The following is a 15,580-nucleotide window of genomic DNA, read 5'->3' on the forward strand; positions in this document are numbered from 1 at the left end:
GAAAGTTAATTAACAAACGGAGACGTAACAATATGTACCTAAGAATACAAAATGCCAATTGAAAAATTTACCAACAGCAAAAGCTAAAATCAGTGACTATAAAATTAAGACAGAAAGATATTTTCATTAACTTTTTCATGCAAATATTCGGTTTAAAATTACATAATACGAATTATTAAAATAAAGTGAAAGTCGATATGATAATATCATTAATTATAATAGTCAAACTTAATTTACCATTAAGCAATTTAAGAAACAAAAACTATTGATTTTTCTATCTTCTTTCTCGTTGTTACTTTTGAAATGTAATGTGCGCATCATGTTTTCCATCACCCAGTTTACAAATACGGAAATAGGGTATTCACTACTTGAATTAGGCGGTTTTATTTTTCATTTTTAATTATTTAAAATTTAAGTATCTAATTTTGAAATAAGATAAAAATAAATATTTGTGGGATTGTAGTCATGAAGTGATTCAAAATTGTTTTGTACGTTCTATGGCATGCTACTAAAGGGCTAATATTTTCACTTTCAGGACAGAAATCAGGCCATCGTAAGACTATTTGTATTACTATTAATATTAAATAAGGGTAAGACTTAGAAAGAGTATAGTTGTCCTAATGTATAGTAAATACTAATACTATTTAAAATAACCCCAATATCAGGCTAGTCTTTGTTATTATTACATTTCAACATTGTAAAATTAAAAAGAGTACGTAGTTCGTTATTATTATTAAGAGAAATGGTAATGTCAAATTGTAAAACTAAAAAAGTAGGTCTATTTATGACTATTTAGAAATATGGTACAACACTACAGTAAAATTACAACTTATAACGGTCTTAAACTCAAACTTCAAGAGTCAAAGTGTAAAAAAGAAGAAAAGAGAGTAGGCCTACTTAGCACGATATTTGGCTAACGTTCATAACAATGTGCTACTGCTAAAGTATCTTGGGGCTCCGTATTAAGATCTTTCCTCATTTTAATTTACATCATTATCAGTGACATAGATGAAGGAATGGTCAATAAATAACTTACGTTTGCTGATAAAACTTTTGGGAAAATAATCTAACTTATATAAAAGCCAGTGTGTGTCAGGTCACACTTAATTTCTCTAAATTGGAGTCATAAAAGCCAAAATGCATTTATTCAGATAGAATAGTTCGATTACTGTCTGCCCATTATGATTTTGGTGATGGAGGTGCAAGGGGACGTTGTTTCATCTGTATTGATCTTTGTGTACCTTTAATTATCCTGGTATATGAAGGCAGCAGTAATACGTACATAAACAATAGCTAGGTTCCCACCCATATGGAGTGCAAGGGCTCTAGACAAGTCTTTGTCTCATCTTTCTAAAACTAGTTGAGGGAGGATTGTTTTACTACAGACTAAAACTAAAAGCTCTTAACAGGTTACTATTTAAATTTATTGCATTAATTAAACAGTCCCCAGGTCAGTAAGTAATCATAGATGGAATGTATAATACCTTTGGTTTATTGTGTTACTAACATATTTGTATAGGAAAGATTTGAAAGATGTCAAAACAAAAATAGTTTGACTACTTTGATAAAAGTGGCAGTTGAAAAATGAAACAAATCAAAACTTTGCCTATAGCTTATTACATTATGATCAGTAGTACAGCTGGGGTTGTTGATAAGTGGTATCTCCAAAAGACAGAATATCATCAGTGACAGTTAAGGAAAACCCATATAAAGCAAAATATGGATGGGAAAGTATAATAGGAGTAATATTTGGTTTTGTTTTGAAACCATGGCTTTCAGACTACAGTATGCTCTTGCGATCAAGATATTAACTAATTGTGTAGTGCTAGTATGGTTGTTGTGATAGTGTTTTTCATTGTGTCTTAATCCAAACACCATGTAGTTTTTATTTGAAGTAAAAAGCATCATTATGCAAGAACAAAATGAAAAATTTGACACTTGGTTTATGTAATACTATTATACAATATTACTGTTGGTGAAGAACATGTTTATGTACAGTAATGTTCATGTCTGTGCTAGTAACTTTAACCTCTACAAGGATATTTGTACATCATGATAGTGTACGAATGATGCATTTATAAATGTTGTGGACATTTTATCACATACCTGATTCTGTATGAAGTGTCTTGTATGTATAATTGGAATTTATAACTTAGTTATTTGTGAGTATAAGTACTCTGGTGATCTTGTGAAAAAACAAAAGTTGCATAAACCTGAAAATATTTTTGGTATTGTGATCTATCTATAAATATATGGTCACATTATTTTAAAAGATTTCAATACTTTTGATAGAGAAGAACTTTATGTTCACAGATTCAAAGCATGTTTGTAAATAATACATTGTGCTTTGAATTATTGTATGATTTCTTTAACATGTGTTTTAGATATTGGAAATATGAATTTATTGCAGGATATAATTAGCATACTAAAGTTTTGTATGTTTTTGTGCATGTATGCACCTCATAGAATGTTGCCTTAATAAATAATATCTGGCATTTGCAAGTGTTTTAGATATTGGAAATATGAATTTATTGTAGGGTATAATTAGCATACTAAAGTTTCATGAGTTTTTGTGCATGTATGCACCTCATAATATTGCCTTAATAAATATTTGGCATTTGAGGACTCTTGGTGACTCAGTGGTAAATCTGAAGGCTTCTGAAGCTAAAAGTAGGATTTTGATACCCACAGAGAGCAGAGCACAGATATCCCATTGTGTATCTTTGTGTTTAACAAGAAACAAATATGAGAAGAATACTTGGCGAATATTCCATTTTACACCAGTGAACATGTTCCTTTTGTGTATTAAAAGTCAAAACATATTAATCACAAGTTGTTAAAATGCACAGTGTTACTTATACTGTAATAATGCTTTTGTGATTTAATTTAAAATCAAAAAGTGCAATCAGAATGAACTATGATAAACAAATGGATAAACTGTCTGATGTGTATGTTCTGAAAAGTATCAATAATTGAATAACAGCATGACCCACCATATGGAAAATTTGTAAGACGACATTTAAGCAAACTGTGACTTAACATACAACCTGTTTTGTCTTTATTAAATAATAAGTGAATATTGTTTCATAATTTCACATTTTATTATAAGTAATGATACTTTACAAGCATATATTAAATTGTTAGGGAAAAGTCTGAGAAAAAACAGGGAATTTCATTCTGTTAAAGATATTATAAACATGATTTTCATATCTGGTAAGAACACTTTTCATTATTTTAGTGCATATTTACTTCTAAATGAGACTTAGGTAGACATCAGAATCACAAGACTTGGAATATCAGTGAGAGTTGACATATCTAAAGGGACCATTTGGACTATTTCATAATCTTTTATCATCGTACTCTAATTCCTAAACTACAAAAATACCCCTTTTATTATATTCAACCCTGATCTCTTAAAATACTAATCCAATTTCTTCTTAAGGCAATTATTCTATAAGCCAACTACTCTATTAGAAAGTAACTGTCATATCCAAGCTTTCCTTTTCTTAAACATGTCCTGTACTATTGTCTTACTGCTTACAAATGTTATATGGATATATGAATTGCAAATCTCTAACAAACTCAAAACTTTCAATCATGTCACCTCTAAACTGTTCTGCTCTCCAGCGAAAACATGTGAAAATTTAATCTTATTCCAGTAAAATAACCCTCTAAACCTGGAATCATCCTTTTAGATTATCACTGAACCTTCAAGAACATTACATTATTTTGTAAATATGGTAGCCAAAGCTGAACGCATAATTTCTAATGATGTGTAACTGTAGACCTTTTACTCAATATTCCCATTTATGTATACAATTGACAATCCTGTCTTTAACTTAGATAATGTGTATTCGTTAGAAGGCTTTAGACTGTAGCAGCTATGCACAAATCTTCAACTTCATCTAGTTTTAAGTATAAGGTTTTCAGAGTAATTAATGTTGTAATAGCCAATATGCACAATGTTTCTTTTATTAAGATTAAAACCCATCTAAATATTATGCCACATTTTCATATAGTCCAAATCTCTTCAAAAATTTAATATCATTGCTGATTGGAAGGATTGGTTCTGAATGAGAAAAACTAGATATTTTGAGTTTTTTGAGGTGGAAGCAAATGGTTGAAAAACAGAAATCATAAAGGTGGGCAATTGTCTTAATCAACTGCTCATTGCACCTCTAACTAACAGGGGAGTGTATTTGTCTTTATTGACAGTAAAAGCTAATATTTTGTGATTTTTAGACAAATGTCAAAAGTGACACAGTATAAGTGCTGAGATTTGAAACAAATTCAATGAAAGCATGTGTGTTCAGCCAGAAGGTGATGAATTTTAAATAATTCAACCAGCATTATGTGGGTCTTTTTTATCATAATGCATTTAAAGTTGTCATTTCTTTTACTTTTTTTAAGGTTGAAAAGTTGATAATTATGTACTCAATAAAGATACAATTAGGAGAATTTTTTAATAGGGTCAGTTTTTAAAAAATATTTCGACAATCGATTTGAGGATTGCTCTCTTTACAAACAAAAACTTTCAAATGCTGTCACTTTATTTGACCTTTGGTTGGATACTTCATTTGGTTAAGAAAATGGTGTAGTTCAAAATGTGTAGAGTGACAAAAAAAAACTTCAAACTTAAGGCTGAAGTGAATGATGAATTTAGGCAATGAATCTTAACAATTTTTTTGTCTTTCACAACAGTCACATAACATTATGTATCGATCATGTACTAGCCATAGATTGTTTTTTGGCATGGGACATTTATTTATAACTTCAACTATTTCAAATTTAATGAAGCTTCAAAATACATTCTCTGTAGTTGTTACAGTTTTACTGTTAAACTGTCCACAATACTTTGCAATGACATCATTAACTTTACTGTACATAACTGGCAATCAGAATCGAACCAAATGTGTGCTATCATAATCGGCAATTGGTGATTTCAGATTGTGACATGATCGGTAAAACAGTACTTAACATTGGGTTATATATTTTATTGTTTTTCAGAATTTGTAGTACATACTTGAGATATTTAATCATTTTGACAATAAAGTTAAAAAAAAATTACCTTAACCTCCAGACAATGATAAAACTTTTTATTTCTGGGAATGTTTTGCCATTGCAGCTTCATCAGGACTAATAGTACAAAAACTGTAGGGTTTGAAAATATATGTTAACTTATAAACTGTTGTTAGTTTTCTGTTGCCTGAGACTTTCATAATGTCTTTTAACAATGTTTAGGATATTTATGTTTCACAATTGTTTTGATATTATAGTATAGTTATGATACTAATTATATTGCTATACTACCTTTTGACAAGTATTATGTACGTGACATACAAACTTTCAACAAGTTTTAAAATATTTTGGTCTGCCCCAACATAAACACATATTGAGGCAGTTGAGAAACAAATTTTGAGTTGAAAGAATACAAAATTTACTTACTGTGTTAAAAAAAAAAAAAATGCTATTATGTACTTTATTAATGTGGCTGCAATTATAGAGGATGGTCCGTAGAATATTGATAGGGAAAACAGTTTTACAGGCCAGGAAATTTGTCATTTTTAGGGCAAGACTATTTGGCTCTGGATTTTTTCTCATTTAAGGGCACTAAGGCCACAATCATGTTAATGCAATAGAAATGAGTTTCCCAATTAGTTTAGTAAATATGGCATTGATTTTTTTCATTGAGGTCCTGGGAAGCTGAACTATCCTTCCAGATTACGTTTACCAGGTAGGTAAGTATTAACTTTAAGCAATGAGACTTATGAAGTAACTGTACATCAGCTTCAAGATTTTAAAAAAATGTATTTTTGAACTGCTCTCTTGTAACAGGAACATCAACAAAATAAAGCTTTTAATTTGAAATACACAATGATTTTCCTTCTGTTTTTCCTATCCAAACTCAGTTCTGTTTCACCCTCAGAGGCATTGTCTTTGTCGTTTCTTGCCCCATATTATTATTATCGTTGCAGAATTTGAGTGATGACCAAGGCAATATGCTGATCAGAAATGAGACTTTTTAGACCCAACTATAGCTTAGAAAGCCTGATAAATTACAGTAGAGTTTTGTGGTACTTTGGTAGTAATATATATATATTGTTATTTCAAAACGCATATATAAAATCTACAAAAAAAAATTCCTTTTACATCCTCCACGTGCAAAATTTGACAAGGCTTAGCAAATACAAGCACGAATAAAAAAATAACTTTGTAATGTCGTAAATAGTAGAGATCATTGTTTTCTATATATTTTTTATTTATGGTTCTATGTTTTAAGAAAAATAACTGAAATGTAAGGATTTATTTGTAAACAGTAATAACATATAGACATGTAATGTGTGGTATCTGAAATATGATTATATTTTACAAAATACTAGTATACTAGTACTAAGACAAAGAAGAGTAAGACATTTGTTTTTGTAAAGGTCAGTTTTATGCTATTCAATACAGTAACATGAGCTGCATGTGCATTGTATAATTTACAACTTGCATGGCAGGATTATTAGTCAGACATGTTCAGAGGTCAATACAACAAAATATTAATAGATGTATATTGTTACAAGATTTAAGGTATTTAGAATAAAGATTTATGGTTTCTGTTACAATTTTCACTCATTCTAGGATTGAAAAAGGGTTTGCTTTATTTTCTAATTTTTATGGCGATTGTGAGGTCAGTCAAATCGACTAACCCTGTATAAAAGATAGGATAGAGAAAATAATAATAATACACATTTTTTCTTAAAAATGTGTTTGATAGATATTTAGCAGGTTATAGAGATTAAGCAAATACAATTTTCAGATGAAGACAAGTATTTTTCATCTTAAAATCAAAATTACTTTGCATGTTGGATATTCAGCATTCTAAAATATAAACTTCATGAGCAAATCTTTAATTTAAAAATCTTAATACTTAATTCAAAAACCTGATTTTGTGTACAAAAGCCTTATAATGATTACTGCTAATCTGCAACATTTCTTGAAGATGTGCTTACATTATCAAAAGTTATAGTATGACTACTCTCATGGTTACTTTGGTGGTTACGTACTGGGTGCAGCATACCCAACCCCATAGTCAGAGTTAAGATCTTTAGGTTTTTGAAAAACTGCAACTATACTTGGGTTTTGGTTGTCTGAAATGTGTCTATGTAAAGATTCTTTAGTTTCTCATACATATGTTCCTCTACACATATTGCACATGATTTGATAGACTTTTTTTTTGGTGTGGCATTTTTATTTTACTCCCATTTTCTTGGGCATGTCGTTGCTTACTGTCACATTTTGTTTTTGAGGATGAGGAATGAACTAATTGTTTTTAAGTGTTTCACCTGGTTTTTGTGTTACGTTGATTGTCACTTGGGTGTGTTTAATGGCTTTACAATTTTGGTTGTGTTCTGGAAGAATATTGTAGGGGTGTTTTTGTATGTCTTTTGTTTTTGGGTATTGTTGTGATTTGTGTTTTTTTTTTGTGATGTGAAAAGATTATCAATTTAATATTTATAATATCCATTTTGTAATAGTAGTGTTTTAAGGTCTTTTTATGTTGTTTGAATGGCATTAAATGTGGAGAAATTACGATTTCTCTTTAGTTCTATTATTGTTTTCCCCTTTTGACTTGATTTTGATAGTGTGATTTATAATGTAGAAATAATAGCTTCTTCCATTTCTTGTTATATATACATAGAACTCTTTACTTGTCCATCTTGAACTTTTAGGGTTATGTCTAAGGAAACAGTTTTCTTCTGGGTTAGAAGGTTGTTTAGGAAGTGGTTAAATTGTTGTAATGCATCTTTTCCATGATTCCATGTACCAAATATGTTGTCAATGTATCTGTATCAATCTTCTGGAGCTAACTTGTTTTGTTTGTATTGTATCAGAAGCTTTTGTTTCTAGTGTATGCATGGATATTACTTCAAATATGACTGCTGCTCTGTTACCCATTGCTATTTCTTTCTTTTGTTTGTTCAAAGTGCCTCCAAATTTAAAGTAGCTGTCAAAAAGGACAGTTAAGCATTGTGTTGGTTTCTAGGGTGATGTTAAATGGAAAGAAGTATTTAATTTAAGATAGGAAGTTAATGATGCTATTTATGCCTTCTATAAGTATGGATGGGTACAAGGCAATTACATCTAAGATAGGTAAAATGGAGTGATCACATATTATATGTGTTGGAGAATATATTTTGTCTAAGAGTTCTTTTGTATTGTTTAAGTGTGATGAAGCATACTTTAAACATGATTTCAACAGCTGATCCAGTAACCAGGATATTGATTCTGTTGTAGAGTTGTGTGCTCATACTGTGGTTTATGGACTCCATATATATAGTTCAAGTATATGATTATGGGAGAGTTTCAATTCTGTTAGTATTTGTTCCAGCAAAATACTTCCTACTTTTAGATGTTTGATTATTTTCTTGGCTTCTTCAACGGTCTTGATTAGATCGGATCTTTGTTTATAACTACAAATGTAGATGTATCTTGAAGATGTTCTATTTTACACTTGTTACTGTTTTTTTGGTTAAGACTATGAAACCTTTCCCTTTGTTCAATTCTTTTATGATAAGATTTTTGTTTATTTGGAGTTCTTTTATAGTAGCTTTTTCTGTTGTTGAAATGTTTACTTGATGATTTTTATGTGTAGTCAGGATATTTTTTATGTGGTATTATAGAAAGATGTTTTGTTTTGTGGCTACAGATACTTTTGACAGTTGATACTTCTTGGAGTCAAGTGGGTAATTGCTGAATGATAGGTAATTCTGGTTATCTTTCTGGTGATATGTATTTTCTATGGGGTCTTGGTTAGTAGCAGAAGGAATAACATTATCTAGAGTATTTTGAGAGACTTCACTTGTGCCTTCTGTTTCTTTTTGTGTGGAGTTTTTATAGGTGTTTGTTCTTTCCTTAGTTACATAATGTCCTTTACTGTGGATGATTTATATGAATATTTTTCAAGTTGGTTAAAATCTCTATGTGAGTGTTATCTGTTAGTTTTCTTTGTGAACACAGTAAGTAAATTTTGTATCTTTTCAATTTTTATTTATTTTCTGGCAGAATATAACATTTTGCAACTGTTTTTAAGTGTATATTTCTCACATTAGTAATTATGTCAAATGGTAGTATAGTAATATAGTTAGTATCATAATTATACTATAATATTAGAAAAATTACTAGATAACGGTAATATTCTAAATGTTGTTAAAAGTACATTACGAAAGTCTTGAGCAACAGAACACCAAAAGCAGTTTAATAGGTTAATGTATATTTTTCACATCAGATAGTTCTTATATTACTAGCTCTGATGAAACTGTAGTGGCAAAATGTTGGCACAAATAAAATATTTTTGTATTAATACCTGGAGAGTAAAGGTTGTTTTTTCTAACTTTATTGTTACTATGTTAAGTACGTACTTTGTAGCTGATGCACATTTTAATTCTTTATCGTAGAGGATTTATCTTGTAATAATTTGATACTGGCTGTTTAAATGCATTTTGTAATACAGAGTGGTAGGATATACAGAAAAATTATTAGATACACATAGTATTTATTGATGTAGTGTAGAAAGCTTTATATAATATACAATTAAGAGGTGTTTGTCCTTTATGTACTTTTATCTACATTAGTCAACATTAGTATTTTTAATTAGATTTCAGATCTCAAAAATGGAAAAATTTATGGAATTCCAAGGTTAAAGTTATTAGTGTTTACTAATTGCTTGCAATGGCTTCAAAACCAAGAATCATTGATGAAGTAATTATATCTTCTGACTCTGACTCGGAATCATCTTTCTGTCAAGTAAGTGCAAGAGTTTCGTAGTTTAAGATATTTTTTACTTTTCTTGAAATATAAGCCTCAAGAATGCAAGTTCACATAAAGCCTTAAATTTACTGCATCCAGTACATATTAATACAAGCCATTTCAAAGGCTAATCAGGCTGTTAGAAAAGTAAAACTAAGCTGAAAATGGCTCATGCCATGCCAAAATTTGTATGTGTGTTCCCTTCTCCTACCATTAAAAAAACTGTCTGTACTATCATTTCCTTTAATGTTGAACACTTCAGTTATATCCCCACTAACATCTTTTTCAAGAGAATACAATTTCAGATATCTTAACCTTACCATCCAAGGAATCATCCTAGTAGCCTTCCTTTCAACCCTTTCAAACAATTCAATTTTATTATTAAGGTAAGGAGCCCAAGACTGAACACAATACTCCAAATAAGGCCTAACTAGTGACCAATACAGTAAAATCATAACCTCTTTAGACTGACATTCAGTATTTTTGTAAATACAACCCAAAATCCTATTTACCATCTCACTAGCAGCAGCACACAAATATCATTTTTTTTCACAACACTATTAAGGTTACTCCCATCAAAATTATAATTTAAAGTATGATAATCCACATGCATATATCTTGAATTTAATAATTAAAAGCCATCTGCAAACCTTTAATAGAACTTGAACTGATAGCATGCACCTAGACATCAACTCTAATACAGAATATATTTATGAAAGAACAGGTCTGGATTTAAGTTTTTAAAGCTGGAATTATTATTACCATGTTTAAAAACCACTAAAAATTTTAGTAACTTGAATCAAATAATCTTCATCTTCTGTTCTTCAGGGAATGAATTGCAAGTTTTTAAGTCTTTCAAAAGTTTTTTAACTTGGATGTTTTTACTGGTGTGGTATTCAGTTAGATATCTGGCAAAAATCTAAAGTGTCAGCAAAACATAGGTTCAGGATCGTTAAAAAAAAGAATGAACTGAACACTACAGCAGAATAAAACAAGTAAATAGACAAACAAAATCTCTTTCACTCTGATGTTTTTATATGTTACTAAATTACTAGCTGGTTTCTATCCATATGACCGTTGTGTGGTTTTGAGAGTTGAGGGAACACCAGAAAAACGAGAGAGAGACCAAAGACATAACTATTAAAATACTTTATACTTAGGACAATCCTTAGTAAGGTAGCCCCAATTTTACAGGTTATGTACTTCAACCAGTAGCTTACATACAATTCTAAGTCATCCCAAGCCAATTGTACAAGTTTCTGTATTACTGAAAATCCATAAAGAAACACTCACATGCTATCTTGAAACTTAAGAACCAGGAACTGCAGTAAGTAACCTTTCTCTTTAGCACATGTTTACGACCTTGCAACATCCAGTCAACATGGATGTTATAAAGTACATGCAAATGCTTCATGGAAATTTATTGAAATATCAGAACGTACCTGAATAAAGATATATTTATTGTACTGTGGTATTTTCAGATATTACTGCATTTTCCTAAAAGTGACAGTGTTTGTTCTGCAGAATAATGGGAGATTCATTAAGATGTTTACTCTGAAGTAGTTCTGTATTCTCTGACTAACTGAATTTGTGAGAAATAGAGACTAAACACAAATGTATGATCACAATAAATGAGCTTTATTTAAAACGAACACAATTATTATACTTGCCACAGTGGACAGTCCCCTTTACTGGAGAGTTATATGTAAATATACTCTGTATCAGCTCGTAAACGAGTCTAACTCTTCCGATTTCCTGTTCCAGACTGTATATATATTGAGATTGTGTTTCAGATTGAATAACTCTCACATTAGCTATATAAATAATTAATGTCAGGCTTAACCACAGTGACTATTGCTATACTTGGACTGGTCATTCTCAATGAAATGTGAGAGATCATTACCTCAAGAAGTCACCTGACTGCCAGTAGAAACCAAACTGTAAAATATCCTAATTGAAGCTTCATCAGTTCTTTTTCAAGGTTGCAATAAGCTTCTTACTCTTAAGATCACAATCTCTAAATAAAACTAAAAGCTTTTTAGTAGTCAAAATAAACATAATTTTTCTTTCTAAACATTTGGGGTCCCTATACAAGAAGTCCTTTCTATATTTTCATATCTAACAAATTGTTCAAACTTTGGCTGTTTCTTTAACACTAGCCACATCCCTCTGAATAAGAAAAAAAAACTTAAAAGTGTAGGAAAAAAAAGAAGTTAGGCTATCAAAGTTTTTGATAAAAATAATAAACAACAAAAGTCTCAAAACAAATCCCATTGGAGACCTCACAGTTTGCATTCTTCTAAACAGAAATGAGCCTATTTATCACCACTATTTTTATCAAATCATTTATTGTTGGGCTTGTGATTAGCATGCTTCACTATGAATCCAAGGGTTCACTGCCCTCAAATTGTACTGCATAATAAAGAATGGTGATCAAACCCCACTATTTCATTAGAGTACCCAAAAAGTTGGTGGTGGGTGCTGTTTACCATCTGCCTTTCCTCTAGTTTATCTGTTCAAATTTAGGGACAACTAGCACAGATAGACTTACATCGGTTTGCAATAAAACCACAAAAAAAATTAAATTATGAGTGCACCAAATTTTTGGTTTCATCATACTTTTATGAATTTAACTTTCTCTGTGCCTTTGAAGTGCTAAAACATTTGTTCCCACTAGCGAATATTATTTAGTAACTTTAACAATTACCCTCCCCCCCCCCCAAAAAAAAAGCAACACAGATAGTTCATAATGCTCATTCTTCTTGAGGGTATAATTTGTCGGGCTGATGTGAATTTTGTTTATTTTTTCATGTTGTATAATACAATATCAATTTTTAGCTTTATATTTATGACAATAATTACATTTGCTAATAATGAAATAAAAGAGATATAAATATAAAGAGGTCACTTTATGTTCACTAATCTCTCTGTTTAAATTTTTTTATCAAAAAGTTATACTTATCTATTTCAAAACTTTTTAATGTAACTGTTTTGGGATAATGGCACCAAATTAAGAATTTTTTAGTTCTAATAATCTATTAACACTTGTTTCTTCATTTGAAACCAAACAATATATTCTACTTTCAAGATTTGCTGTAACATTTAACTGCATATGTTTGGTATGTTTACTAAAAAAATCTACATATTGATGTAAATTTGTGGGTTTATATAAAATGTCAGTTACAATTCCTTTTCTGGTGAAACACCAACACATCTAAAAAGGACAAAGCTTTATTATTTCTTTCAAAGATAAACTTAATTTCCTTGTTTATTGAATTTAAAATCTGAACAAACTTTTAATATCTTGAGTATCTTTCCATATTACAACACAATCATGTAAAAATATTTTCCAAAAAGTTTATATTTGAACTACAAAATTATCTTCAACATAAGTAGGTAGTATATTAAATAATTGTACTTTGAAAATTGCCATAGTGATATTAGCATAAGTTGGAGCAACATTTGTGCCCATTGCTGTACTAGAAATTGGATGTGATATTTTTCAGGAACGTCTAAGCATATTTCCCAGATCTATGGTTTATTCATAAGTCTTCTAAACTTTTCATTTTATTCGATTGTCATTCTCTGCAGGAGATATTTCCACAAAACTATTAATTATAGTTATATATAATAGTATTACAATACACCTAAAATACATATGCCAATTGTTACCTATCATAGTATTACAACACAGACATAATTCATTTTCAGTCACATTTACTCGAATTAAGTCTCCACTGTATATCCGCATCACGTTTTTCGACCCAACTTTTATATATCGTATTCCATATACTTTTTGGTAACTGAAGATTATAGTCATTCAAAAATTTATTTTATTTTATGTTTACTAAATTGTTATACAAGGTTTTAATGTCCTCTTCTGCTACTGGTGATTCTCAATTAGTTGTATTTTCTGGTTCATTATTAATTAACTTTTCACTATTGCTAGTTAATCCTATAGGATTAACAATATGCTTAAACTGTATTGTAATTTCAGTCACTAAATGTTTCAAATACTCTTTATTTTCATCATTCTGTACTTGTGACGGCAAGATTGACCTTATGTTTTTCAATCTATTTTGTCGTTATTTACAATGTCTGATACTGCTATCATATTATTTATCAGCCACAAAAAATAACAAAATGGATTTCCTGTATTATCTAATAAATAAGAATTTAAGAAATGCTTGAACAGTTTGATATTTCCTTCTTATTTATGTTAATGCTACACCACCTTTATAAAGTAGAGCTATAAAACATTCCTATAATTCCTCATGGTTCTATTGTAATTTGTATGGGTGAACTGGTTCGTTTATGTAATACACATTCAAAGTAACGAATCCTAAAAATAGTTAATCATTCAATGATATAAGATTTAATTCACCTTCTTCAAAAGATGTAGTATTTCTATTAACCCAATGAACTTTCCTCCAAACAATTTATATAAATATGATTTGAAAATTAGGTATCAAATTTTTAGGCAGTTCTAATATCTGAAACCTGTGCCATATAATACAATTAATAATTTGATTAAGAATTAATATTTTTTCTTTTAATGATAAATAAGGTTGAAAATGCTTCCAGACTAATAAGTTCACTACATTTCTCTTTCAATTCATCCCAGTTTCTCTAAATCCATACCAAAGAATTTCCTAAATACACTCCAAATACTTTTATTCCTTGATTCGAGCACCACGTATAGCCTAGTTTATTTTCTGTTCGTGTTTTCCAAGCACCAAACCATAAACCAAGGGATTTTTCTTCATTGAACTTTGATTCCGAATATGCTTCAAATTCCTTTATTGTATTTTGAATAACATTAAATTCTGACTCCTGTCTAATATAAATGTTTATATCTTCAGCATAAGATGATAAAATAAGTTTTTGATGATAACTATAACTTGATATTGAGCGTAAGAAACTTTTTTTTTCTTAAATTATAAAAACAGATTCTATTGCTATTGTTAATAAATAACCACTTATTGGATCTCCTTGTCTTACACCTCTCATTAAAAGGAATAGCTGAAGTTGAAACCGACCTATGAACTACATAAAATACGGTATTTTTTATACATTACATCAACTGCTATTATAATATTCCCACCAAAACCAAATTTGCTAAGTATCTTTTTGAAATAATTATGATTTATGAGGTCAAAGGTTTTTTCAAGATCTAAATTTACTATAGCTAAATGTTCATTATTTTGATTTGCAAGATTTATTTTATAATGCATAACATCTATATTATCATAAATACATCAGTTTGAAACAGTGTAAGTCTGACTCATGAATCAGTTGACTCGTAACAGGTTTCATTCTGTTTGTTATAGCTTTCGAAAGTACTTTATAATCATTACATGAAAGTGATAATGGTTGCCAATTTTTTAATTCTTTTAAATCCCCCTTTTTAGGTATTAACTTTATTATTGCTTTCTTCTCGCTTCTAGAACATTCACCTTTCTCTAGAGATTCATTAAAAACTTCTAGTAGAGAAATGCCCATTTTAGGACAAAATTTTACAAACCACTCAACCATTATGCCATCAATTCCAGGGGACTTGTCTTTTACTAATGATTGGCAAGCGGCAGTTATTTCTGTAAGCTTTGATGGAGCATCTAGAGACTCTTTTACACTTTTTGATAACCTCGGTAAGCCTTCAAAGAAAGAATTATTAATTTCATTTACTGTTTCTTCTGAATATATTATCTTATAAAAATCAATAATTATAGAATTTATTTCATTTAAATTCCGAGTTACGCTACCATTTTTATCCTTTAAAGCTGTTCAA

At 29.8% G+C, this 15,580-nt stretch overlaps 1 long non-coding RNA gene across 1 annotated transcript; it reads left to right on the plus strand.

The window, feature by feature from the left end:
* The first annotated feature begins 316 nt into the window (after positions 1-316).
* Positions 317-15,371, plus strand: LOC111087976. Its single transcript, XR_002612597.1, has 3 exons — positions 317-553; positions 9,641-9,789; positions 15,240-15,371. It is a non-coding gene; the product is annotated as an uncharacterized LOC111087976 (long non-coding RNA).
* Positions 15,372-15,580: the final 209 nt, after the last annotated feature.

Source organism: Limulus polyphemus, unplaced genomic scaffold, assembly GCF_000517525.1.
Source record: "Limulus polyphemus unplaced genomic scaffold, Limulus_polyphemus-2.1.2 Scaffold2935, whole genome shotgun sequence".
NCBI classification, from domain to species: Eukaryota; Metazoa; Arthropoda; class Merostomata; order Xiphosura; family Limulidae; genus Limulus; species Limulus polyphemus.